Raw genomic sequence first — 25,498 nt, 5'->3', positions numbered from 1 at the left:
CACTGTGTTGGTGCACAACAAATTACCCCAAACATTAGTGGCTTACAAACACTATTCATTGGCTGGGTGCAGTGGCTCACACCTGTAATCCCAGCACTTTGGGAGGCTGAGGCAGGCAAATTACTTGAGCTCAGCGGTTTGAGACCAGCCTGGACAACATGGGGAAGCCCTATCTCTATCAAAAATAAAAAAATTAGGCAGGTGTAGTGGTGCATGCCTACAGTTGCAGCTACTTGGGAGGCTGAGGTGGGAGGATTGCCTGAGCTTAGGAGATCAGAGGCTACATTGAGCCATGATTGTGCCACTGTACTCCAGCCTAGATGACACAGAAAGACTCTGTCTCAGAAACAACAACAACAAAAACACAGTTTATTATTCCTCATGGTTCTGGGGGTTGATAGGGCTCAGCAAGGTGGTTCTTGCTTAAATGTTTCATGCAGTTGCAGTCAGGTGGCAGCTGGGGCTGGAGTCATCTGAAGGCTCATTCACATAGTTGACAGTCGGCTGGGGGTTTGCTGAGGCCGTCGACTGGAGTGCCCACGTGTGGATTCACCACAGGAGTTGCACTTCTCATAGAATGGCAACTGGTTTGCAAGAGGGAGTGTTCCAAGGCCAAGCATTGCAGGAGGCCTGGCAGAGGCTACAAGGCTTCCCGCAACCTAGTCTTGCAAATCCCAGAATGTCCCTTCTGCTATATTCTTTTTTTTTTTTTTGAGACGGAGTCTCGCTCTGTCGCCCAGGCTGGAGTGCAGTGGCGCAATCTCAGCTCACTGCAAGCTCCGCCTCCTGGGTTTACGCCATTCTCCTGCCTCAGCCTCCCGAGTAGCTGGGACTACAGGCGCCCACCACCACGCCCGGCTAGTTTTTTGTATGTTTTTTTAGTAGAGATGGGGTTTCACCATGTTAGCCAGGATCGTCTCGATCTCCTAACCTCGTGATCCGCCCGCCTCGGCCTCCTAAAGTGCTGGGATTACAGGCTTGAGCCACCACGCCCGGCCCCTTCTGCTATATTCTATTGGCCAAGAAAGTCACTAAGGCCAGCCTAGATTCATGGGGAGGGAATTACACTTCTCTTCCTGATACAAGGAGTATGATATATATTATAGGAAGGCAAGTATTGGTGGTGGCCATCTTTGGAGACTAGCTACCAAGGTCGCTCTTTCCTGATTCAGTCAGAGCTTTGCAGGATTTGGGTTGCTGCAGCATGAATGCAGTGAGAACAATGGTCAGTAGTTTCAAAGAGTCTCTTGAAACTTAAGCAGAGACAGACAGGATAGTTGGTTGCAGTAGCTGGGCTTTTGTAGAGAGGAAAGAGCTTGAGAGACTGAGTACTTGAAATTGATGCCAGAATGGTAAACAGGGAAGAATGCAGAAGCTGTTTTTCTGCCTGAAGCTGTTTTTCTGCCTAAAAGGAAATAAAAGTTAGACCAGCTAGTGGGAAGAAAGGAATCACATAGAGATGTAGCTATACAGTAGACACTAGAGCTCCCAGAATAAATTTGAGGTATCCCAGAGCAGAAGGGACCGTTACCTGGCTCCTCAGGTGTTGCCTGGGAAACCACAAGCTCCTGGCATGGGCTGGAGAGGCTGAGGAGCCCTAGTGGGAGAAGGTGGCCTAGAGGGGTCCTCCACGGTCCTGTTTGTCTTTGTAACATGGTGGTGATGGTGAGGGTGTAGAGAAGAGGGTGAGTGTAGCTGGTGGACTTGTATGTGCCTCATGGTCAGGACAAAGATTCAGCAGGGATTCTGTGGCTAGGTGGATGGCAGTGGATAGTTGCTGGCAGACCTGAATCACTTGCATGCCCCTGGTGCCAGGTCAGAATAGAAGCTCCCAGAACACTGACTACCCACAAGGAGAAGGAGCAGTGGGAAGCAGAGGAGCTGGAAGTGGACCAAGAATCTACTTAAGAGAGTCTTTGGAAATGTCCGGATGTGGCTGTGCTTACCTTCAACTGAGTTTGTGCTACTGAGCAGAATGGAGTGGCGGTGGTGGTGGGAAAAGTGAACCTGAGTAATGAAGTGACATTTTGGAGAGGCTGTTTGTAGGTTTCTGGGCTAGCACCTGAGGCCACCTTCAACCTTTCATTCTGTCTCATCTCTCCTGTGCACTTGGCACCATGCCCCCTATTTCTACCTCCAAAACTTCTCTTGGCTACGCCTTCTCTCCATCTGCACTGTTGCTTAGCTCAGGCCTGCGTTATTTCTCACCTGGACAACTGTGGTGCCTCTTAGGTACTTCCCTGCCTCCAGGCTGTTGGGGCCTGATCAAACCCTTTTCTGCTGGCAGCCAGAGGGATGACCTCTGTTCTTTACCTAGAACTGTGCCAATCCTTCTTGGAAAACATTCTGCACCCCAACCTATTTTTTTTGAAATTCACCTTCTTATTTATTGCACAGCCCACTTTAATGGCCATCATTGATTTGCCAGAGGTGAACCCCAACTCAGCTGGGCCAATGGAAACCTTTCTCCAGATTTCTGGACTTGGGAACAGAGAGAGTTCCTAACATGTATGGAGCACTTAGTGTCCATCCCTGAGCTAAGTACTTCATGGACATCATCTCCTTTGATCCTCACAACATTAGGCTGGTGCTGTTGTTATCCCCATTTCCCAGGCAAGGACATGGAAGACAGAGAAATTAGACAAAACAGTGAGTAAGCAAGTAGCCCTGATGCTTAACCAAGTTCTTGCACTCCTACCTCGATCTCTTTGTGGTCATGAACCTGAGAGGTGTGAAACATTGGTAGTCATGAACGCCAGTGTGTGGAAGAGGCATGCCTGAGAGAGGGAGCTGGCAGGCAGAGAGACGTGGAGACACGGAGATAGGAGAGGGGCAGGCTGCCGGTAGGGTCCCTGGCCCCGGGGGACCGGAAGGTCAACTGAACCTAGCTTGGCCTGTGGTTTGCTTATAGAAGCCAATTAAGTTCCCTCTGTGCCTGAGCTGGTTTGAGTTGAGCTTCTTTCACTGACAAAGAAAAGAAACTTAACTAAATGAAAGTGATCACACCTGTCTCCCTGCTTAAGCACAGCCACGGCCAGGCATGGTGACTCACGCCTGTAATCCCAGCACTTTGAGAGGCCAAGATGGGCAGATCACCTGAGGTCAGGAGTTTGATACCATCCTGGCCAACATGGTGAAATCCTGTCTCTACTAAAAATATAAAAATTAACTGGGCATGGTGGCACACGCCTGTAATCCCATCTACTTGGGAGGCTGAGGCAGGAGAATCGCTGACCTGGGAGGCAGACAGACATTGCAGTGAGCCGAGATCACACCACTGTACTCTAGTCTGGGCAACAGAGTGAGACTCCGTCTCATAAAAAAAAAAAAAACCAGCCACTGGTTCCTCATTACCCTTGGATAGAAGCTCACTCCTTGTCATGACACAGCAGCACTGCACGTGTGGCCAGCCTGATCTGTCACTGCTCTTCCTCCTGCTACACCCATGCCCCCAACCCTGTGTGTCCCAAATCAGCTGGATTCCCTGCAGTTCCCTTAAGAACCCAGGAAGGTTGCTGGCCCTCCAGGATCAGGTGAGGTGAGATCCACCCACAGCTTGCTCCTCATCCCTAGCTCTAACGCCCCTTGAATCCATCTAGGATTTTACCCGGGCAGTCTCACCAGCTGTGGGCCTTCCCTTTTCTGGAGTCAACACTTAACTTCTCTTATGTGTCAGCTCCTAAGAACATTTGACAACATCTTAGAAAATTGCAAAGTACCCAAAGGTACCCAGAGACAACCACTGTTCACATCTTGACACTTTTTATCAGAATTGTTTTTAGGGACAGTGCCTGGTTCTTTTGACCAAGCTGGAATGCAGTGGCTATTCACAGGCACGATCATAGCGTACTGCAGCCTTGAGCTCCTGGGCTCAGGTGATCCTCCTGCCTCAGACCCCCAGGTAGGTGGGAATACAGGTGCACAATGTGCCTGGCTTATTAGAATTTTTTTTTTTTTAATCCAAGAGAATAGAAGGGCTTTTGATGAAGAGCAGCAAGTTTGGGATGGGCCCTCTCCCAACCCCAAACTCTTACCCAAGAGTGTGTGATCTCTGCTCCTGGATGTTGTCTCCTAGCTCTAAGCTCTCAGATTGCTTGTATTAGGAAGAATGCTTTCATCAGAATGTAACAGATCACCTAAGAGTGGCTAAACAACAAGGACATTTATTTCAAGTAATGAAAAGTTCAAAAGTCAGTGGTTCTAGGTATCTGAGATCTGAGTGAGCAGAGAACCACAAGTCTCCTGGCCTTCTCCTCCTGGTCACAAGATAGCTGTCAGGGCTCCAGGCATCATATTTCCACTAAACAGCACCTAGGCAGAAAGAAAGGGGGCAGCCGAGAAACTTCTCCAAGTGCATCTCTCTTTTTCTTTTCTCTTTTCTTTTTTTTTTTTTTTGAGACACGGTCTCACTCTGCCCCCTGGGCTGGAGTAGAATGGCACGATAATAGCTCACTGAAGCCTCAACCTCCCAAGCTAAAGCAATCTCCTCACCTCAGCCTCTTGAGCAGCTGGGACCACAGGTGCACGCCACCACGCCTGGCTAACTTTTGTATTTTTGTAGAGATGGGGTTTCACAATGTTGCCCAGGCTGGTCTCGAACTCCTAGGCTCAAGCAATCCACCTGCCTCAACCTCCCAAAGTGCTGGGACTACAGGCGAGAGCCACTGTGCCTGGCCCCACGTGCATCTCTTTAATTAGGGAGGAAAGTATTTTCCTGAAGCTGCCTGAAGATATCCCCTTACAAGTCCCAAGTCAAAACTGGGTCAGGGAGCCCTCTAGACAGCATCTGCTACACCCCATTTCTAGTTCATAAGATCCACTGATGTCCCAGTGGATTAGGCATTGGGTCACTTGGAAACTACTCCCCTCTATCCCTACTCCTCCCGTGCAGTCTTTAAGTACCTCTGTTGGTTGTCTTTTTAATTTCACGAAACTTACTTGCCCCTTCGTTCCTTATTCCACCACATGCCCACAGAAGCTCTTGCCTCCCCACTATTGTCCCTGTCAGCCTTCCTACCCTCTTCCCTTCACTGCTACCTCCCAACTTTTATATCTTTACTTTCACCTTGTGACAGATGATAACGCTGACATTCCATTCTGCAACCATAATAAAATTCAGGTCAATACAAAAGTTGAATATTAATGAAAACTAGAAAGATAACATTTTCATTATTTGAGACAACTATACCATATATTTCCTTTGGGTACCTATATATGTAAGTTTTTAGAAACGTCTAGAAAAGTACACATTGAGCCCATTACTGTGGTTACCTCTGGAGAGGAGGAAGGGAATAGGGTGGCAATGGGTGGCCCAAAGGGACTCTAGCTTCATCTGCAATGTTCTCTTTTTTTAAAAAGCGGAATGTATTCATGTTTTGCTTGTGTCATTTGACTGCAATTTTCAAAAAAATTCCTATTCATTTTCAGGCAATTATGTGGGCTCCATGTGTTTGGATGTGCTTGAGTGTTTGTGCCCAGGGAGGAGGAATATTTACTTTGTGTGTGCCTGTGAATGCAGTAGAGTGATTAGTAAGTAGATAAAAAAGAAATGTAGCAAGCAAAAGCAAAACAAAAAAGGGGGCTGGAGAGAACTAATTCACAACAATAATAAAAACTATAGGAATAAACCCATTAGGAAATGGGCAAGTTCTTTATGGGGAGAACAACAGTGTATGAGTGAAGGACATACAAGCTATTAAGAATAAATGTAGAGCTCTACTGTATTCATGAATTCAAAGGCTCGGTATTATATTGATGTCAATTTCTCCAACTTGACAAGCTGGCTTTACAATTCATGTGGAGAAGTTAGTGTGTGGTTCTAGTTAGCTAAGAAAGCTGAGAAGGAAATTAGTGTGTGGTACTAGTTAGCTAAGAGAGCTGAGAAGGAAACACAACGAAACATGGCATTTTACTTCACAGATACCAAGAGGTGGAATAGCAAAGAAAATAGTCTTATACTGAAAGGAATACATGGATTGTTGGGAAAAACAGGAGCTTTAGACCCACCTGACTCAGAATATGAGGGAGTTTTACTTCGGATCACAGGGGAAAGGAAGAACTAGTCAACCCCCCACACTGCGATAATTGGCTGCCCGTTTGGAGAAAGGTTAGAGCATACATCAATATGATCATCAAAATATACTCCAGATGCATTAAAGAACCAAATAAAAACAAAATTATAAAAGTATTAGAAAAGAAGAAATAATATATTTAAATATTAGGAGTAGGGAAGGACTAAACATGGTATCCGTATAAAAAAAGATCAAAGGAAAAGATTGACAAATTGGATTATGTCAAAACTGATAACTTCTAACAAAAGATTCTACAAAGAGTTAAAGGCAATGACAAGCTGGAAGAAAATATTTGTCACATATCTACAAAAGATCAATATCCAGATTACATTAGAAAACTCCACAAGCCAGTGGGATAAAGACAACCTAATGTTTAAAATGAGAAAAAATAACAGGCAGTTCAGAAAAGAGAAAATACAAATGCTCAATATACATATGAAAATCTCACAAGCAAACAGGAAAATACAAATTTTAAAAAGGATTCAATTTTTCACCCATGAGATTGGCAAATATTTAAAACAACCGCCTACGGCTGTGGGGATTATAGCCCTCTCATACCCTCTGGCTGGAAGCTTAAATGGCACAGAAATCATGGAGGACACTGGTAGTGTCTGCTAAAACTAAAACTGTGGACATCTTGAGACCCAGCATTCCATTTCTCTATCACTCCCAGAGATATCCCACCACAGAGGAACATGCAATGTGGTTTCTGCAGCACTGCTCATGATGGAGGAAACAAAAAGAAGCAATTAAATGTCCATGGAGCTTACAGAAGATAAAATGTGGTACATTCATGGGAATGAATACAATATAGCTATTAAAGGCGAAACCTATGTGTAGCAATAGGAGTATATTGTAAAAATGTAAGACTGAGTGAAAAAAACCTGCAGCTTATAGTAAAATCCCTATAATGTGGTATGACTCATTGAAAATACATCAGGACTATGTGTTACTGTGGATGGAGACACATAAAACTGTGGAAGGGGTGGGAAATGAGGACTCCAGAGCGTGGTCAAAGGGGACTACAGTTATATTCATATTGTCCTACTTTTAAAACGGAGAATGTATGCACACTTTGCTTGTTTAATTAAAGTATAATTTGAAAAGATTCTAATTTGTTTTCAGTCAATTATGCTGCTTCTGTGTGTTTGGCTGTGCTCAAATGTTTGTGCCCAGGGAGGAAGAACATTTACTTTGTGTGTCTGTGAATCAAGCACAGTGATTAGTAAACAGGTTGAAATGGGATATGAAAAAACAAGGGCCAAACAAACAAGAGCAGAGGGCAATCTACTCACAGTTAACAGCAAAACCTATAATATACCTAGGAATGAATTCAACAAGAAATATGCCAGGCTCTAACCAGAGAAAACCATAAAACTGTCCTGAAAGATGTAAAAGATGACCTGAATTGAGAGTACAGCAATGTGCTGTGGTAGGAAGGCTCTATATGATAAAGATGTCAGTTTTCCTTAAATTTATTCATAAACTCAGGCCAGGTACAGTGGCTCACACCTGTAATCCCAGCACTTTGGGAGGCTGAAGCAAGTGGATCACGAGGCCAGGAGTTCAAGACCAGCATGGCCAGCATGGTGAAACCCTGTCTCTACTAAGAATACAAATATTAGCCAGGCATAGTGGTGCATGCCTGTAGTCCCAGCTACTTGGGAGGCTGAGGCAGGAGAATCGCTTGAACCAAGGAAGTGGAGGTTGCAATGAGCTGAGATCATGCCACTGCACTCCAGCCTGGGCAACAGCGCGAGACTCTGTCTAAAAAAAGAAGAAAAAAAAAGTTATCCATAAACTCAATGTAACCCCAATAAAATTCCAGCAGAAATTTTCCCGAAACTTGAAAGGCTTATTTTAAAATTCATTGGTAGGACTAATATGCAAGAATGACCAAGGTAATTTTGCAAAAACAACAAAGAGGGTGAGATTTGTCCTGCCAGTTAGCAAAGCATATTATCAAGCTCAGGAGCAGACAAATAGATCAGTGGACCAGAAAGGACTCTATTGGGATTTAGTATTGGACAAAGGTAGCAATTTTAAATTAGTGGGGAAATGATATAGAATTCCACAAGTAGTATTGGGACAATTATTTAACCATTGTTGGGGGGATGAGGGGGAACTAAAGTTAGATCCTAAGGTTCATGCATGCATATGGAATTTATTTTTTGTATGTGGTAAAAAGGCATATATACATATACACATACACACACACATATATGTAAATGATAAATGTTAGAGAAGAAATACAGGAAAAATGCATATGACCTCCATGCAGGAAAGGCTTTCTTAAATAAAATTGCAAAAAAGACATACAATTAAATAGATCGATTTGACTGTATCAAAATTTAAGATTTCTCCAAAGACACAATACAATTAAATGACAAGAATCACAATACAGAAAATATTTGCAATACACATAAAGTATACAAAATGCATAAAGAACTTCTAAAAAATCAGTAAGGAAAAGATAACATACCCTAAAAAAAAGAAATGGGCAAAAAATTTGGACAAGTAATGCAGAGAAGGAAATATAAATGGATAGGAAACACACAGACTTTAGCCATCCTGGTAATTCAGAAAAATACTAACTAAAACAAGATATTATTTTTCACCCACCAGATTGGTTAAAATGTAAAACTTGGAGATGGTCTGGAGAAATGGACACACATACTGCTGGCATGAAATTAAATCAGAAAGGCACTTTGAAGAACATTTTAGCAGTTACTATCAGAATTTAAGATGTGTAGACTCTATGACCCACCAATTCTGTTTCTAAGTATCTGCCCCAGAGAAATACTTGTACATGAGCAAAAGGGGCATATACAAGAATGCTGTTACAGGTTTGTCCTATTGAAACAAGACTGGAAGCCTTTTAATAGTCGATCAACAAGCAACAACTAAATAAATCATAGCACAATCGGTTCTGGTTGCCGGCGGCCAGCTGAAAGGGGCAGTGGATCCAGCTGCGGCAGGTGACACGCGACACGAGGAGAGTCCCGTAAGGCTCCCTGAGCTCAGGAGCAGCACCTCCAGTGTGTACATCACCATATCTATGCAAGCAAACAAAAACAACAATAGAACACAGGACATGTTTCAATGCGCATAGGAAAACATTTTGGATCAATAGCAAATGCCTAACAACAGCTACCTCTAAAGTGGGGAAGGGGCCTGAGGACAGGTTGGGGAGGCCAGTAGAGACTTCTTTACCTGAAATGCTCTAATTTTATTTAAAGGAAAATATATTCATGTATTACTTGTATAATTAAAATTTAATTCAAAAAATCTAATTCATTTTCAGCCAATTAGCTCTGATTTACATGTGTGCTGTGTTTTCATTTGTGTGCCCAGGGACAAAGCACATTTGCTGTGTATGTGTCTGTGAATGAAGCACAGTGATTAGTAAACTGATTAAAATTTGGAAAGCAAAATGAAAAAAGGAAAAGTTTTTCCACTCACAAAAGCAACAAAATTAATAAGGTACTCAAGAATAAACCTATTAAGAACTGTGGAAAATCTTTATGACAAAAGCAACCAACCTTTATTAAAAGACATTAAAAACAAAACAAAACAAAACAAATACAATTCTGATTAAAAGGAGATAGACACCATGTCCATAGATGGGAAGAACTGATACTCTAAAGTTGTTAATTTCCCCTTCAATGCAATTCTTCTCAGACTTCCAACAGATATTCACAAAGTTCACAGAACTTTGACAAGCTGATGATAAAATGTACCTGAAAAAGTAAATGTGCAATGTGACCAAGACAATTTTAAAAAAGAATAAGGAGCTGGGCACGGTGGCTCATGCCTGTAATCCCAGTACCTTGGAAGGCCGAGGTGGGTGGATCACTTGAGGTCAGGAGTTCGAGACTAGCCTGGCCAATATGATGAAACCCTATGTCTACCAAAAAATACAAAAATTAGCCAGGCATGGTGGTGCGTGCCTGTAGTCCCAGCTACTCATGAGGCTGAGGCAGAAGAATCACTTGAACCCGGGGGGCGGAGGTTGCAGTGAGCAGAGACTGCACCACTGTACCCCAGCCTGGGCGGCAGAGGAAGACTCTGTCTCAAAAAGAAAAAAAGGAATAAAGGCCTTGGGGGAAGGGCGGAGTGCTCATCTTATCAGGCCATAAGACACTTTATTAAGCTTTGCTCATTAATATGTACTATTAGCTCAGAAATAGACAAACGGATCAAGAGAACTGGAGTCTAGACAGGGAATTGAGAGAAAAGATGGTGTTGGAACAATAAATGCTTAGCAAACTGGATACCTATTTGGAAAAAGAGCAGATTAGAGCTCTGTGTCACACCATACATGAAAATACATCTCAGATGGGTTAAAGATTTAAACATTTCAAACAACTATAGACGTTTTAGATGCAAACACACAATGTATATACGCTGCGGTGGGGACCTGCTTTCATCAGCACAGTGTGGCAGGACACTTTAGCATCCGGTAGGGTTCCAGGCCGACCTCACCTCCCACCTTTGGAAAGGGCCAGCTGAGCATCTCCATCTGGACCTCACAGACTCCTCTCCCTCTTTCTCTCCAGCTCCACCTGGTCCTGGGAAGAGGGACTGCCATACCGAATGGACTGAGGTCTGAAGCCAGCTCCTGCCACTTGTGTTCTGTGTCAATAAGGCATCTCCCTCTCTGGCTTCCAGTTCCTCCTCTATGAGTAGGTAATGGGGTAACGCTCCATTTCTTGTGGGGAAATGTGAAGCTCGTATGAGATGATGAATGTGAGCATGGATAAATGGCATGGAGCTTACAAGGATGAGGGGAGCAGATACCTCTACTTTGTCTTGATCCACTTCCCATAATCCCTGCTACACAAGACTTAACATCCAGTTCTTCTTCCTTGCATTGTAACTTCTGGATAATTGTAGAATCTTTTTGGTCAAAAGAAATTGGAGTGCTGACTTCTGACATTTAATTCCAAGGCAGAAAATACTGATTCGGCACCAAAGGAGCTTACTACCTGTTGCTAGGTGCTGAGAAACACACAAAATAATAAGACATAATCCCAGCCAAAAGACAGGATAAAACTGGTGCTAATTAGAACTACAGTTGGTACACGGGTCGGATAAAAGCTCCCAAAAGAACATGGAGATCAAGTTACTCTCTAAAAGGTACATAATTTAATTTTGCCCCATTCAGTCAAATACATATTATTGCCTCCAAATGAATTTATCCACCTCCACAGTTGATCCCAGCCCCTTCGGGAGCTCATCTCACTAATTGTCTCCATCCCCAGTCGCTCAATTACTCAGGCTCCTTATCCTCAGAATGTTCATCTGCCAGCACTGCTCTCTCCTTTAAGATGAGAAGTCCTGGATCTTGCTTCTTCTTTCCTTAATCAACTCCCACCCAAACTGCTCTGGCAGAGATTCTCAGAGGTCCCCCAATGGCCCTTTGGGGTGCCAATCAGCAGGGCCACCATGCTGCCCAATTCCAGAGGCACCATGGAAGTTGTGCAGGTGCACACTGGAGGAGCTCAGGGATCGCCCTGGTCCTCCTGACCTCTCTGCACACACCCACTTGCTGACCACCCCATCTTTCTGCGGAGACACCTCCCAGCTCTTTCTTTTCAGTGCTCTCAGAGGATTCTTCTTCTCTTTTCTAATCTCCAAATGTTGGTGCTCCTTGGGCTTGATTTCTTTGTTGGGCCTAAAAATGCCCCAGAAGCCTGTCAACATCTGGATCCATATTTCCATTTGGGAGCCCCCCAGAGCCCTGGACTGGTCTCCGCAATTTCTCACCTTGTGCTCTGGAGCTGTGCCTTCAGCCATTTCTTCCCCATCTCCATTGGGATGTCTCAGCTGTTACCACTGGACTTGGGGTCTACCTTATAGACCTGGCCCCTTTCCAGTGCTCCTCAGCTCTGAAAATGGCATTGCCATCTCACCAGTAAGGCAAACCAGAAGCTCAGGGGTCATCCTGAATGCTGCCCTCTTCCAGTCCCTCTTCATTCCATCTAGCATCAAGACTAACCAGAATATGCAGATCGTGTCCAAATCCTGTCCACTACAACAAAGCTTCCAAACTTGCCTCCCTGTCTACCCATGCTGCTGTAATGATTTCTCCACAGAACAGCCAGAGTCTCAGGCAGATTACAGCAACATACCAGGGCAGGTCACATCCCCTGCTTCCCTCGCCCTCAGGATGTTGGCAGGAGCTCAGCCCTGGTCTCCAAAGCTCTGCATAGCCAGAACCGCTTGCCTCTCTGGTCTCACCTCTCCTTCCTCCCTAGTCAGGCCCTTTGCTCAGAATGCTTTCCAATTTGCTTTGTTGTTAACTTTGTTCTCTCCTCCCTATCTTGGTTTGGAGGAACACCTCCTCAGGGAAGCCTCCCAGAGTCAGATGAGGGCAGGTCCCCTGGTCGCACACCCTTCAGTACTCAGTACCTTTCCTTCAGAGTGCCTATCAGTGTTGGAAATTGTACATTTACATATGTGATTGTCTGACTATGTCTTTCTCCCCTACTACCATGCACGCTCCATGAGAACAGGGATTCTATTTTAATTCATTCACCCAAGTATCCACAGGGCTAGGCACACTGCTGGGCTGGGCACACAATTAGGTGCTACAAGAGAATTACGTGGCATGTATCAACTTTCATATTAAACAATGGATGCTGAACACTTTGGGAGCTCAGCCTATACACCTGCTCATCTTTCCTAGCCCCAGCCTCCCAGCCCCTACCCTTCACATCTCCAAGTCTTCCTTCTGGACTCCTTAGAGGACTCTTAGTGCCAGATCCATGTCCTCTCACATCTCACCATTATTCTAGCCAAGGCCATCACTCCCTCAGCATGCTCTTAAGGCCATCAAAACTTACTAATGAAATCCAAAGGAAAAATTCTCTGTCTTATTGGAATTCTCTGCTGCATTTGACAGTGTTGATTACTTTCTCCTTGAAACTCTTCCCTACCTTGGTCGTCATGGCAACCCCCTCTCCTGGTTGTTTGTCGCATCTCTCAGGCCCTTCCTTCTCTTTCTCCTTTTTTGCCTGCCCACACCTGGCTCCTCAAATGTCACTATGACTCATGATTCTGCCCTGGGCCCTCTCCCATTTTTCTCTACACTCTCTCCCTGGTGATCTCACTTATGCTCTGGGTCCCCATTACTCTGAGTGGTGACAGCCCTGGGCTAGTGCTTCCAACTGAATCTCTTCCTGAGCCCTAGACACCAGGATCCAAGTGTCTGCTGGGTCCCACTTGGCTATGTCTGAGTCCACTATCCTGTCGCTCAAACTGGCTCTCCATGCTGTGTTCCCCACCCCAGGGGCCTCCCCACCATCCACCCAGGACTCTACTCAAGATACATGGGGTTGGGCACGGTGGCTCATGCCTGTAACTGCAGCACTTTGGGAGGCCAAAGTGGGAAGATTGCTTGAGCCCTGGAGATGGGAGACCAGCCTGGGCAACATGGTGAGACCCTGTCCTACAAACAAACAAAACCAAGACACATGGGAATTACCTTTGGCTTGACTTTCTCTCTCACTCTCACAGATAAGCACCCACTAATTATTTCTGGGTTTTATCTACCACAAGTTCTGATCTCTCTCCATCCCCACTGGTCTAGTTCAGGCCTTTCCCTCTCTTACCTGGAAGTCTCCTGCCTCTGAGCTGGCTACTTCTTCTAATGGATATCTGAGAGTTTTGGCTTTTTAGCATGACTTACTCTTCCCTGAAGCCCCTTATTACTTCTTGGGAAATTTTCCATCTTATGTGGCTGTGGTGGGACCTGGGCCGTTCTCTCACATGGAAACAATGGAGGGCCCTCCTCCAGATCCTGCCTCTTACCACCCAGGTCCTATCAGAGGGTGGCACAAGGCCCAAGCCCAGCCAGCTAAACCAAGCCTCTCTCTGGACTTTTGACTTCTGTCCAGATAGGGAAGAAATAGAATTCTTTGATGTCTAGGCAATACCAACAAATAGAACTACTACTGAGACCCTGAATGTCCCATTCAAGCCTGTGACCTGGGCCTCACCTACTTCATTGCTCCCTGGATGTTGTCACAAAGTCTTTTTGATACAAAGAAAAACTTCTGAATCTCCATTTCAGACACTGGATTTCAAGCAGAAAATAATTATTCTGCCCCTGCCTAGCTGGCTGCCTGTTGCTAGGTGCCGAAAGGTACAAAAAAAATGAGAAAGACATAGCCCCAGCCATGAGGCAGACGAAACCGTGCTAATTAGAGCTGGAGTCAGTACGCAGAGGGCAGAGAAAAGGCCTCCCAAAGAACATGGAGATCAGGTTACTTGCTAAAATGTACATAATTTACTTTTGTCCCTTTCCACCAATACGACTAATCCCTTCACCTCTACACTTAATCCCAGAGCTCCAGGGCCCCTCTCACTGCCCAGCCCTGCTCTTCCGACTGGGCTTGCACTGCTTCCTGCTTCCTGTGTCTCCTGGAAGAATCAGGTCCTTCCTGGACCCGCTGCCTGCTCCAGCTCCCCCTCCCTCCTTTCTCAGCCAGACTCAGTTCATTCCCCCCACACCAAGAGGAGCTTCTGCCCCTTGCCCCAAAGTTGCTGTGACAAAAGTCCCCAAAGGCCAGGTCTGGGAGATGCCTGAGCCTCTGCTAACCTCTGTGCATATGGCCCACCAGTGCCCACTCTGCCCTTTTGGAAACTCTCCTCTGGGTTCTAGGAACCCCACGTTTTTGGTCTTCTCCTCTGGCCCCTCCTTCTCTGTCTCAGCAGAACTCTCTTCCTGTACCTATTCCTAAAATGTCATGAACTCGTTTCTGGCCTTGTCCTTCTTCTTTGAGTGCATCTCTGGTTCTTCATCTATCCCTGTTGAGATGCCCACACTTTCTTTGGTGAGCTCCCAACTGGCACATATACTTTCCTACTTGATGCCAGCTATGCACATTTTCCTTCCTTGCCCACCCTCGCCCTTTGCTCCTACCTCTGACTCAGACAGGCAGGAGGACTCTAGGTGATAGCCTTCTGGACTGCTCCTATCACATCTATCCTTATGTCATCTCAGTCCAGAGCCAGCTCAGAAATTGTCCCCTGGCCCAAACTGTTACTCTAGCAGCTTTCCCTGAGAGGTGGCCATGCTGCCTGCTTTCCTTACCCTTTCATTTTCCTCTGTCCCGTCTCTCACAGGAAACTGCTCTTGATGAGGGTCTAGTGGCCCCTAATGACCACATCCAGTGGGCTCTCGGTCCCTGTCTAGCTGGCCTTTCTCTTTTGTCTGTTGGTGGCTCTCTTTTGAAAGTGCTCCACATCCCCAGGTTTCCATGCCAACATAGCCTGCATGTGCTTTTTCTACGTCTGACTTCTTTTTCGCCTTTGTGGGCTCCCCTCTCTCTGCCCACCCCTTAAATGGGGGCAAGGCTCTTGTTCTTGGACCCCCTCTCTTTTCTCAGCTGGTGCGTTCTCCTAGAGCCAGTTCACCAAAGCCCATGGCTACAAGCACCAAAGTTTCAATCCAAATCTCTTGTTTAAATCTGCTGCTGGGATCTAGACCCTCTATCTAGCTTCTTGCAGGCCACCTCCTCCTGGATGCTCACCTCTGACTCAACCTGTCCAAAACTGAGCTCAACAATTTTCTCTCAGCCCCCAAATCTGCTCTTTCTCCTGGGTGTTCTTCCTTTCACCCAGTCACTCATGACAGAAAATAGGAAAGGTATCCTTTACTGTCTTTCTTTAACACCAGCAACCAACCAGTCAGCAGATTCTCCCAGTTTCACCTCCTGGATCTGACCACTTCCTCCCATCCTCTTGGCCCCTACCCTTATCCCTCCTGGACCCCACCTGGACCAAGGCAATCATCTCCTCTCTGGCCCACATGCCTCCAAATTTCTCTAAGCAACCAGAGTAATCACTCCAAAAGAGAAATCCTACCATGGCACCTGCTTGCACAAAACGCTTCAGGGGCTCCCTGTTGCAACTGAACACCCAAGTCTTGAATTAGACATACTAGCACTATGTGAGCTGGTTCTGCTTTCTCCACCCCTAGCCTCTCATTTCATACTTCAGCAACCCTCAGCTGTCTATGAGTTCATCCATGATGCCTCTCACCTCTACCTCTGCCTTCTACTTGAATAACTTCTACCTATCCAGTCACCTCTTCTAGGAACCTCCTTGGATATTCCCATGAAATCTGCACCACCAACCCCAGCTGCCCATGCTCCCATGTCCCAGGCATCTCTCTGGCCTTCTCCTTCCTATGTATCATTTTAGTGTCTGTCTGTGTGTCTTTCTTAACTCTGAACTCCCAAGGGCAATGATCATATTTATCTTTGTGTGTGTGTGTGTGTGTGTGTGTGTGTGTGTGTTTATACTTTTATAGATACAGGGTCTTGCTATGTGGCCGAGGCGGGTCTTGAACTTCTGAGCTCAAGCAACCCTCCTGCCTTGGCCTCCTAAAATGCTGAGATTACAAACGTGAGCCACTGTGCCTGGCCAATATTTTAAAACGTATCATCACGCCTGACACAAAGTAGAGACTCAATAAATGTTGAGTAAAGTTACAGGCCACTTACTCTCTGAAAATTTCTCTCTTCTTCCAACTTTCCAAGAAGTGTACACCAATTCACATTCCCCCCAGTAGTGTAAAACAGTGCCTATTCCACTATCCTCATCAACATTGGGTATTCTTAAATTTTTCCCCCTAATTTGTTAGGGAAAATTTATATTTCCTTGTTGTTTTTATTGTTGATCTTTGGTTATTAGTGAAGTTGAATGTTTTTTCAAAAATTTTTTTAGTCAATTCCATTTCTTTTCCTGTAAACTCAATTTAGGCGACTTACACACACCTGTTTTGCTTTTACTATTGGGTTTTGGGTGTGTTTTTTTAATACATTAAGAATCTGCAACCACTCTGCTTTTTGGTTGTGATATTACTTGACTTTGAAAATATTTAGTTTTAATGGAGTCAAATTGGTTGGCCTTTGCCTTCTTGATGTCATTTTGTTGCTTTTTAGCTTAAATGGGCTCCCCATTCAGTCACTTGTTATATATTCCCTTTCCCTCTGGTTTTTAATGGGCTCATTTTTCCTTTTGACCTTTGAAAATAATTTTCAAATTTGGGTGTGTGCTCTGAGGTGAAGTTGGAATGGACTTTTTCTCTTTTTAGTCAATCAACAGTCCATGCCTCAATTTTGGGTAACCCTTCCATTCTTGGCTCTGGCTCTGAGCTTAGCTATTCCTGGCTGATTATAGCATTTATGGTCACAGCCTTCTCAGAGCACATACCACCTGAACAGGAACTGAAAGGCTACAGGAGGGTACGATTCCAGGCACAGTGACAGTGAAAGACAGGGAGGTGTTTAAGGGATGGGAGCAGAAAGCCTTTCTGGAAGCCCTGACAGAAGAGTGTGTGGAAAGATAGATCACCTACTTTGCCAATGTGAATGGCTAAATCCAGCTGGCATCCACCTGTCCTGGAGGCTTCCAATTCTGCAAGGAAACATTATTCGGGGTCACAAGAGACAAAGTGCCCACCCCACTCCTCACCTGCGCCAACCTACCTGTAGAGACTCTGCCAGCACATTTCACCATCAGCTGAAAAATCATCTCAGCCAGCTCCTCTCAAGTTCATCTTCTGGGGGCTGCAGCCATCATCACGATTCCTCCGTGCCGCAAGATGAGGACCTGACCCAGAACCTGGGGTCACCACGCCCCTTGTTCAATTACTGCTTTAGGCATGAGGGTATCTGAGGGTAATGCTAGAGCTGGAAGGGAACTGTGGAATATCTAATCCAACTACCTCATTTCACAGATGGGGAACCCAAGGCCCAGTGAGGGGAGGTGACCCGCAGCCACCCAGCAAGTGAGTGGAAAGCATCCTTGCTGGGAGAACTCAGTGTGAGGACTTTGCCCATCGAATCTTGACCATAAAAATATTTGGACCCTGGGTTCTAAAATAATTACATGATGAACTTGTATATTGTTCAGGAAAGTGGCATGGTGTGTAAAGAAGACAGTGAAGTTAGAGGAATACAGGCCTCTTTTTGCCAGTTCTTTCTGGAAGACCTGAAGTTTGTTCCCTCCTCTAAAAAATAGGGATAATCAAGAATCCAAGATGATAGAAGCAAACTCACCCAACAGACTGAGGGTAAGTCTAACAGGGTCCTCAAACCTCAAGACCCTAAATGGGGAATATCATGAGTATGTGAGACCCCCCCCAAAAAAAGAAAAAAAAAAAACAAAACCCTTGTAAACTGTACAGAACTGTGCCCATAGGAGAGTCTGGTCGTCCTAGTACTGACCACCATGTAGGTGTCAATTCTCAACACTCCAGGCAGCCCGACTTAACGAGCCAAAGGTGGATCCTGGGCTGCTTCTCTCTTTTTTTTTTTTTTTTGAGACAGGGTCTCGCTCTGTCACCGAGGCTGGAGCGCAGCAGCATGATCTCAGCTCACTGCAGCTCTGTCTCCTGGGTTTAAGCGATTCTCATGCCTCAGTCACCTGAGTAGCTGGGGTTACAGGTGCATGTCACCACGCCCAGCTAATTTTTTGTATTTTTAGTAGAGATGGGGTTTTTGCCATGTTGGTCAGGCTAGTCTCGAACTCCTGGCCTCAGGCGATCCACCCACCTTGGCTTCCCAAAGTGCTGAGATTATAGGTGTGAGCCACCACACCCAGCCCCTTCTTCTATCATCAATAGCTTAACGCTGGTATTTTTCCTCTTTGATCTAATTTCCCATTTCAGTTATTTCACCCCAACAAATATTTATTGAGCACCTCCCAGTGATGGCTTGAGGACAGATGAGGTCACCTGCTGAGTGCTAAGCCTCCCAGGTTTGGGTGGGTGGGTCGTTGCATGCTTGCTATCCAAGGCTAAGCCCCTACCTGTCCATCTAGTGCCGTCCACTCCAGGCCACTTGGGACAAAGGCCATCACTTATCCCTGTTCGCTGTTGGCCTTTGTCTTCTTGATGTCATTTCATTGCTTCAGCTTGAAGGAGGTCCTCCACTCAGACACTTGTTAAACATTTTATTCCTTTCCTTCTGGTTTTTAATGAGCTTATATCTCCTATTTGGCTATTAAAAATAGCCTCTGTTCCCTGACCCCTTCCCCCTCTGAAAAGTGTTATGTCCCAGACTTCCAGTCCTATCTGAGCACCGGGAACCTCCCTGGTGCCTTTGCCCCAGCTCCCTAACCTCAGGCAGCCCTCTACCTCCTTCCTCTCATGACTATAGGGAAGACAAGGACAGTGGTGAAAGTGAGGCTCTGAAGGGCAACAGAATGGGACACAAATCCCAGCTTTGCCCCCATCTTGGGCAAGTGCCTTCATGTTTTGAAGCTCTGTATAGTGGGTAAAACCATGTCAACCCTAGGATGTTCTCTTAAGGTTTCAGGGAGGTACTGTTGACAAAATGCTCATCAGGGCCTGATCCAGAAAAGCACAGGCCAAATATTAGCTAAACCAAAAAAGAACAGTCCAAACGGGTCACGTCCACTTATCCTTCTCTTTCCCTTCATAGTTGGAAGAGGTGATCTGTTCCTCTCGTCTCCACTTCTTCCTCTTATTCTCTTCTCTTCCCATAGTGATGTGGTATCTGTCTCTATTGCTCTGCTAACCCCAAGATGGATGACAAGACCTCCTAACTGACCAACCCCAACTGCCTCTTCTTGGTCGTCTTGCTGGTGTTGCTTACCACCGGGGACTTCACATTCCTTCTCAAAACCCCTCCCTCCACACCTTCTCCCTGGGCGATCTCCTGGACTCTCAAGTGAAGGACATCTCTTCTGGGAGGACAGGTGGGCTCCTCTGGCTGGGTACCTGCAGAAGCAGAGCAGGAACGCCTAGGGGTAGGGAACCAGACTGTGAAATGCTCTGCTCCATTAACAGAATGCCATCCTCTAGGGAATAGGGATGGACAAAGTTAGGCCAAGAGCCACAGAACATGACCTAAGCTAGTAAAGATGGCCAATGGTGGCCATTTGGTTGATGGGTTGAAAGAGACAAGATCGAAAGCAGAGAGACATCTGGTGCAACTCTCCTGCAAGAGTGATCTGAATTAAAAGAAGGAGATGGATATAGGAAAGATCAAGGGACCGGAGAGACGGGACTAGAGGTGCAGTGGTGTCATCACAACCAGGGATCGGGAGGCCCAATCCAATCTTACTGGTTCTGGACATCACTCATACTGCACACCCAGACTGTAAGGAGGGCACAGCTGCCAGGGCTATTAGTCACAGTAGCTGTGGTGTGTGCTATGTGCCTGTGGTCCCCAGTTCCTGTCAGTACAAAATGGAACCATATGGCATTTATAAAAATGGCTCCGAGGGTAGAAATAAGAACTGGATCCTATTTGGCCAGTAAGTAAAAACAAACAAAACCAAAAGCCAACCACCAAAAAGCAGCCCCCCAAATGGCCCACCCCATCAGTGAATAGTAGTCTAAACCCCACAGGATTGCAGCTGGAGTCTGGGGGTTGGACTGAGGACAGGTTTTTCCCTAGAATAGTCTGAGGGAATAGGACCAAAGAGCTTAAATCTTGGTGATGGGCTCACATGGGTGTGTGTGGCAGTAGGGCATGGCTGCAGGAGTTCTCAGATTGTTACTCTAAAGAGGACACTCATGATCTAGGAGGGGAGGAGACGATGGAAGTGGGAAAATGAGCAACACAGAGGACCACCTAAGATGTGATCAGAGTTCAGGAATCAAAAGCAGCCTGCCCTAGCTGTGAACTCTTGGGCAAGTCGAGAAACCTCTCAGCAGAGCTTTGGTCAATTCTCTGTGAAACAGTGGTTCACGATCTGCACTCCTGCAAGCTCACCTGCCTGTTGGCCTATGGGGAGGAACTCATAAAAGCGGGAAAGCTGGGGAAGTCCCATATGCAGAGTTAGGGTATGGGAAAGGTAGAGGGAGGGAAGAAGAGGGAAGCCCCTTGGCTTACAAGTGACTCAGGAGTCCACCGACATCCAGATCTTACAGGGTGTCTACCACCTGGTGGGGCTACTCTTAAAACACATGTGGGCTGTTGCCACAGTGAGGATGCCAGGCTGGGCAGTCTTTTATAAGGTTCTTCTCACATATCTTTGTTCAAAATACTAGTCTTGAGGCTGAAAGATAATCTCTGTCACTTCAGAGTTGCCAAGAGATTTGGGAGGCAAACTGAGTTCCTTTCCTTCTAGGAAAGACTGGGCCACCCAATTACTTAGGGACTCTTAGCAATTGATTGAACCACCTATCCATCTAGCCACCAGGTCAGCCAACCAGCAGGTACTATGCCAGGCCTGGTCAGGTAGGTTCTGTGCTTGGTCAAGGAACAAAGACTAAGCCCCTTATCTTCAAGGGTTGTGCAGGGCCTTGATGACCAAGCCAAAGGATTGGGCCCATAAACAATATGGAATTACTGAAGGGCTTTGTCTGCCTTTCCTGCCTCATAGACACTTCCATGTCTTCTTTGGCTCTAAGTTAAGATCCTTGACAGTTCTGCACGCAAGAGATTTCAAGTTTATTTTTTAATGCAAAAGATCCTTTGATTAAACACTTGATTGTCTTAATACACTTTCTTTCAACCACTATCTCTAAGACTAAAATAACAAGGAGATAAATGTCACTGATGTTTCACAGAAGACAGCTTTGGAAATGTTAAAGACTTCTTCGTCCAGCCCCCTCCTTGACCTATAAATGGGGAAACAGAGACCTAGAGAAGAGTAAAGAGAGCAAAGCCACGTGGAAAGTGGATGGGAATCAGCCCCAGGGCCTTAGCAATTGCCTCCCTGCCCCCTCCTTGGAGGTTCACCACTACGAGTGTGGGGCAGGAGGCTGTCAGAGGGTTTGGCTTTGGAAAAGGTGTTGAGCTATCCAAGTACACGCTCCACACAAGCTGCCCAGAAAAATAGTGAGAGGCCAGAACCACCCAGATTAGTCTCTGGAGAAGAGTCATATCTGACCCTTTGGGATGTTTGACAAAGCGCTCTCAAACATATGCCTCCTCTGGTTCCTCATTGGGAGGAGGATGGACAGACAGGGGTTACTCTCCAAGAGAGGGAAATGCATGGAGGGTTGCTGGGCAAGCTGGTGGCTAAGTAGGGGCTCAAACTGAGAACTTTGGTCTCCCAGAAAGCAAGCTACACCTTGGTGTTTTCCTTTTTAGGATACTGCCTTTGCAGAGAAGGTAAAAAATAATTGACTTCACACAGAGGTACTGAGATATGGTCTCCCAAATAATCTCTACCTAACACCACTAAAGCCCTAATGACATGGTATTATCTACCCACAAGAATGACTCTGTCCTCCCTCCTGCTGATCTGAGCTCCTCAAGGAGGGCATAGTCATTCTGCGCCAGCTTCTCAGAGCTTGGAAAAGAGCCTGGCAAATGCTCCTCATATGAATGAATGAGTGGGAGAGCTGGGGGATCAGATCACATCCCTAACAGGCTGGAGCTTAGTAAGGGCCAGTGGCAGGGAGCCATAAAACAGAGGAAATAACATTTATGGAGACTGTGCCTTGGGGCAGATGCTGTGGTGGTGGTGTGTTCTCTATGCGACAGGTGAGGTACAGTCACAAAGGCAGGGCATAAGGGCTGGGGCTCCCTGAAGCCTTGCATCAAGATTCTTCAGTCCTTCAAGTCTCTCTCTGCCCAGCTTTTGAGCCCCTTTTCTAGTATCCCAAAGGGAGACCAAGGGCTTCTGTCTGAAGCCTTCAGTTGCTGCTTAGCCGGGTTCTCTTTTTTACCTCCAGCCTGCCTAACAATAGAAGTTTTTCTCAACATACGTCATTCTCCCCCTGAAGCCTGGCAGATCAAACTCTATTCTTCCTGGGACTTTCAGGAAGATACTGGGGAGGGAGGGTTGTTGGGCTGAGACAGGCCAAGCTCCCCAGGCAGGACCATCTTCCATCAAGGAGAGCACTTCTTCAGTCATTCCTCTTTTCCGAACAGTGGCCCTTTCACACAATTTGGTGCACTGGGGAGTGAGCTTTGCATTGGATGCTAGGAGACAGGGTTCTGGCTCTGCCCACTGAATGGACACATGTGACAGCCCTTCTCTGGCCTCCTTTCCTGCAGCTCTTCAACAGGAGTTGGCTTTCCTTTTATCATCTTTCACTGCTTCCTTTTCCCCAGCCTACCCTTTCTCCTGTGTCCCTGCCTCATTCACACTCACTCCTTATGACTACTTCTCCCCATTCCCAGTGATCTAGAGAAGCCAGTAGCCTTCTCCATGCCCTGCTACTTTCACCACTCAAATGCTGTCCTGTTTCTTGCTGACAGAATCCCATCTCAGAGGCTGTTCTGACTGGGTTACTCCCCACCTCCTATCAGATCCTTGTTTGTGATGGTTCCCAGTCGGATGGAAATGAAGAGTTCTGAGGGCTGACTTTTGAAGTCTGCCAATAGCATTTCAGCCTTAGATTCCCTTAGTATCTCCCAACAATTCGCTAGCTTTAGATAGACTGACCTCTTTATCCCAAAAAGCCTTTTTGGGTTCTGATTCTAGGGCAGCCAGATAGTGGTGGTCCTTCATTTTACTTTCATCCCAGTCTCTTTATCTGTAAGCAGAGATGCTTGATTAGATGGTAAAATAATAGCAATAACATCTCATTTATTACTTCACTGCTCAAACCTTTATATATTGTTCTTCAGGGCTCCACCTGAAAGTTAATCCTTCCAGGCCCATATTGGGTCCCCTCTTAGACCCTCTCTTGTAGCAGCTGACACAGTCCATGGCTGCGTATCGCTGGCATTATCTGCTCAATGTTGTGCCCTTTCCCATTAGCCTGGAGGGCTCCCGGATGGCAGGAATGGTCGACCCTATAGTCCCAAGGCCTATTCCTGCATGGGATTCTGCCAAATACCAGCCAAATGACTGACAATGCAGGCCCCCTTGGGAGACAAGAGGAGCCCTCATGGGCCATGCCTTGTAGGAACTCAGTCGCTACAGAAGGGGAAGTCTGCCTAACACTAGCAGTAGCACTCAACAGAAGGCTGAGTGAAATGCTCCAGTCAAGTAGCTCTCCAGGGAGAAGAAATCCAGGGAAGTTTCCTGACAGAGGAAGTACCTGGGCTCACATGGTACACTGACTAAAGCATAAAGCACATGCTATCCTGAAAGTGCACTGCCACCTACTCAGAGCCCAGCTAACATCCTCAAATGGGTCCAGGAAGATCCTAGATCTTGGGAGAAAGAACTCCCAGGATATTAGGACTAGAAAAACTGTCTGCTCCAAAGATCACATTTTACCTATCTGGAAACTGGGGCCCACAGCAGGGCAAGGACCAGTTCCTAAAGCAGCCCAGACCTAGGCCTCGTGGGGTCTTGTGGTCACTAGGTACCATGTGGGCAACCATTTCATACCAGGAGCCATAGTGACCAATGGAATTGTATGTTTTTCTAAGGCCTGCTGCCCCTACTCTTTTACAGAAAAGGTATCTACTTTTCATTTTCCTAAAAGGCAGTTCAGGAAGAGGGGGCGGTGGCCTGGCAAGGTAGGAAGCATTATGGGGTGACAGAATGCTGATTTGGCAGTCACTTTGGGAAGGGGTGGCTGCAGGCTCCCTGCTGGAAAGGGCCACAAATCTTTCAGAGGGAGGCCTGTTTGTGACTCTTAAGCAGGCTTGACCTGAAACAGAAAGCTGCTTTCTGAGGGAGAGCAAAATAAGCAATAATCTTGGCTTCATTCATCATCCAGGTGTCGCCACAGGAGAGAAGGGACACAAAAGCCTTTTTTTGTTTGTTTGCTTTGTTTCTGGAATTTGCAGTTGTCTATTTTGTTAAGTCTTCCCACTAGGCTACACTCATGAGCTCCTGGAGAGTCAGGCCTGAGTCTTGCCCCTGAAATCCCCAGTAAGCCGAGTACAGGGTCTCAGTGTTTGTTGAACAAACCATCCTTTCCAGGTATGACTCCTCAGCTTGTCAAGACTTTGCAGAACCACGAAATCTATCCAGAAACACAGAAAAGAAGAATTCAGAGATAAAAGCACAAAAGAATCAGATAAGAAAATTACCCAGCAGATATGATCAACACAAGTTTGGTTTTTTGAAAATACCTCTAAAATAGACAAATCTTTGGCAAGTTTTGAATGAAGAAAGGAATAAAGTAACAATGGGCAGACTTAAGTGAACAGGAGAAAACCATACTCAATTTTATAGCAATAAATTTAAAGCCTAGGTAAAACAGGTGATCTTCTATGAAATTACCAAAGCCCTTCACGACTGTGACTAAATAAAATCTCACGATAGCCCTGTGCTTGGACAGGCAGTACTCCTACTATGCTTTCTAGAAGGAGATTCAGAGGTGAATACCCAGCACAGGACCTGACAAACTAGCCTACATTGCCTCAAAGGTCATGGCCATGGGAGCACATGCCTATCTACAACATGGAACCACACCACTCTCGGCACTTCTAGCCATCACCTTACGTCCGGCTGATTGGACAGCCAATCTTATTTATTTTTCCACTTGAAATGCCATAAGGGGTTTCACTATTTTTACTTCA

The 25,498-nt window shown here is 46.0% G+C and overlaps 2 protein-coding genes across 4 annotated transcripts in view; one reads left to right on the top strand and one right to left on the bottom strand.

Annotated features, from left to right (window-relative positions):
* NNAT (neuronatin) overlaps positions 1-25,498 on the top strand; it is a 165,760-nt gene that overhangs the window by 133,608 nt on the left and 6,654 nt on the right. The gene's annotated exons all lie outside the window — the stretch shown is intronic.
* Positions 697-25,498, bottom strand: part of BLCAP (BLCAP apoptosis inducing factor) — a 35,681-nt gene continuing 10,879 nt past the window's right edge. The window contains exons 2-3 of one of the 3 annotated variants that reach the window (XR_007729340.1): positions 17,573-24,939; positions 697-17,501 (exon numbers count right to left, since the gene is read on the bottom strand). The gene's annotated coding sequence lies outside the window, so the exon portion shown is untranslated. Of the gene's footprint in view, positions 24,940-25,498 lie in introns of all 3 variants that reach the window. The other 2 variants (XR_007729341.1, XR_007729339.1) reach the window with 2 other exon arrangements.

This window comes from Macaca thibetana, chromosome 10 (assembly GCF_024542745.1).
Source record: "Macaca thibetana thibetana isolate TM-01 chromosome 10, ASM2454274v1, whole genome shotgun sequence".
In the NCBI taxonomy this organism is placed as follows: domain Eukaryota; kingdom Metazoa; phylum Chordata; class Mammalia; order Primates; family Cercopithecidae; genus Macaca; species Macaca thibetana.
This window is presented reverse-complemented; position numbering and strand designations above follow the sequence as displayed.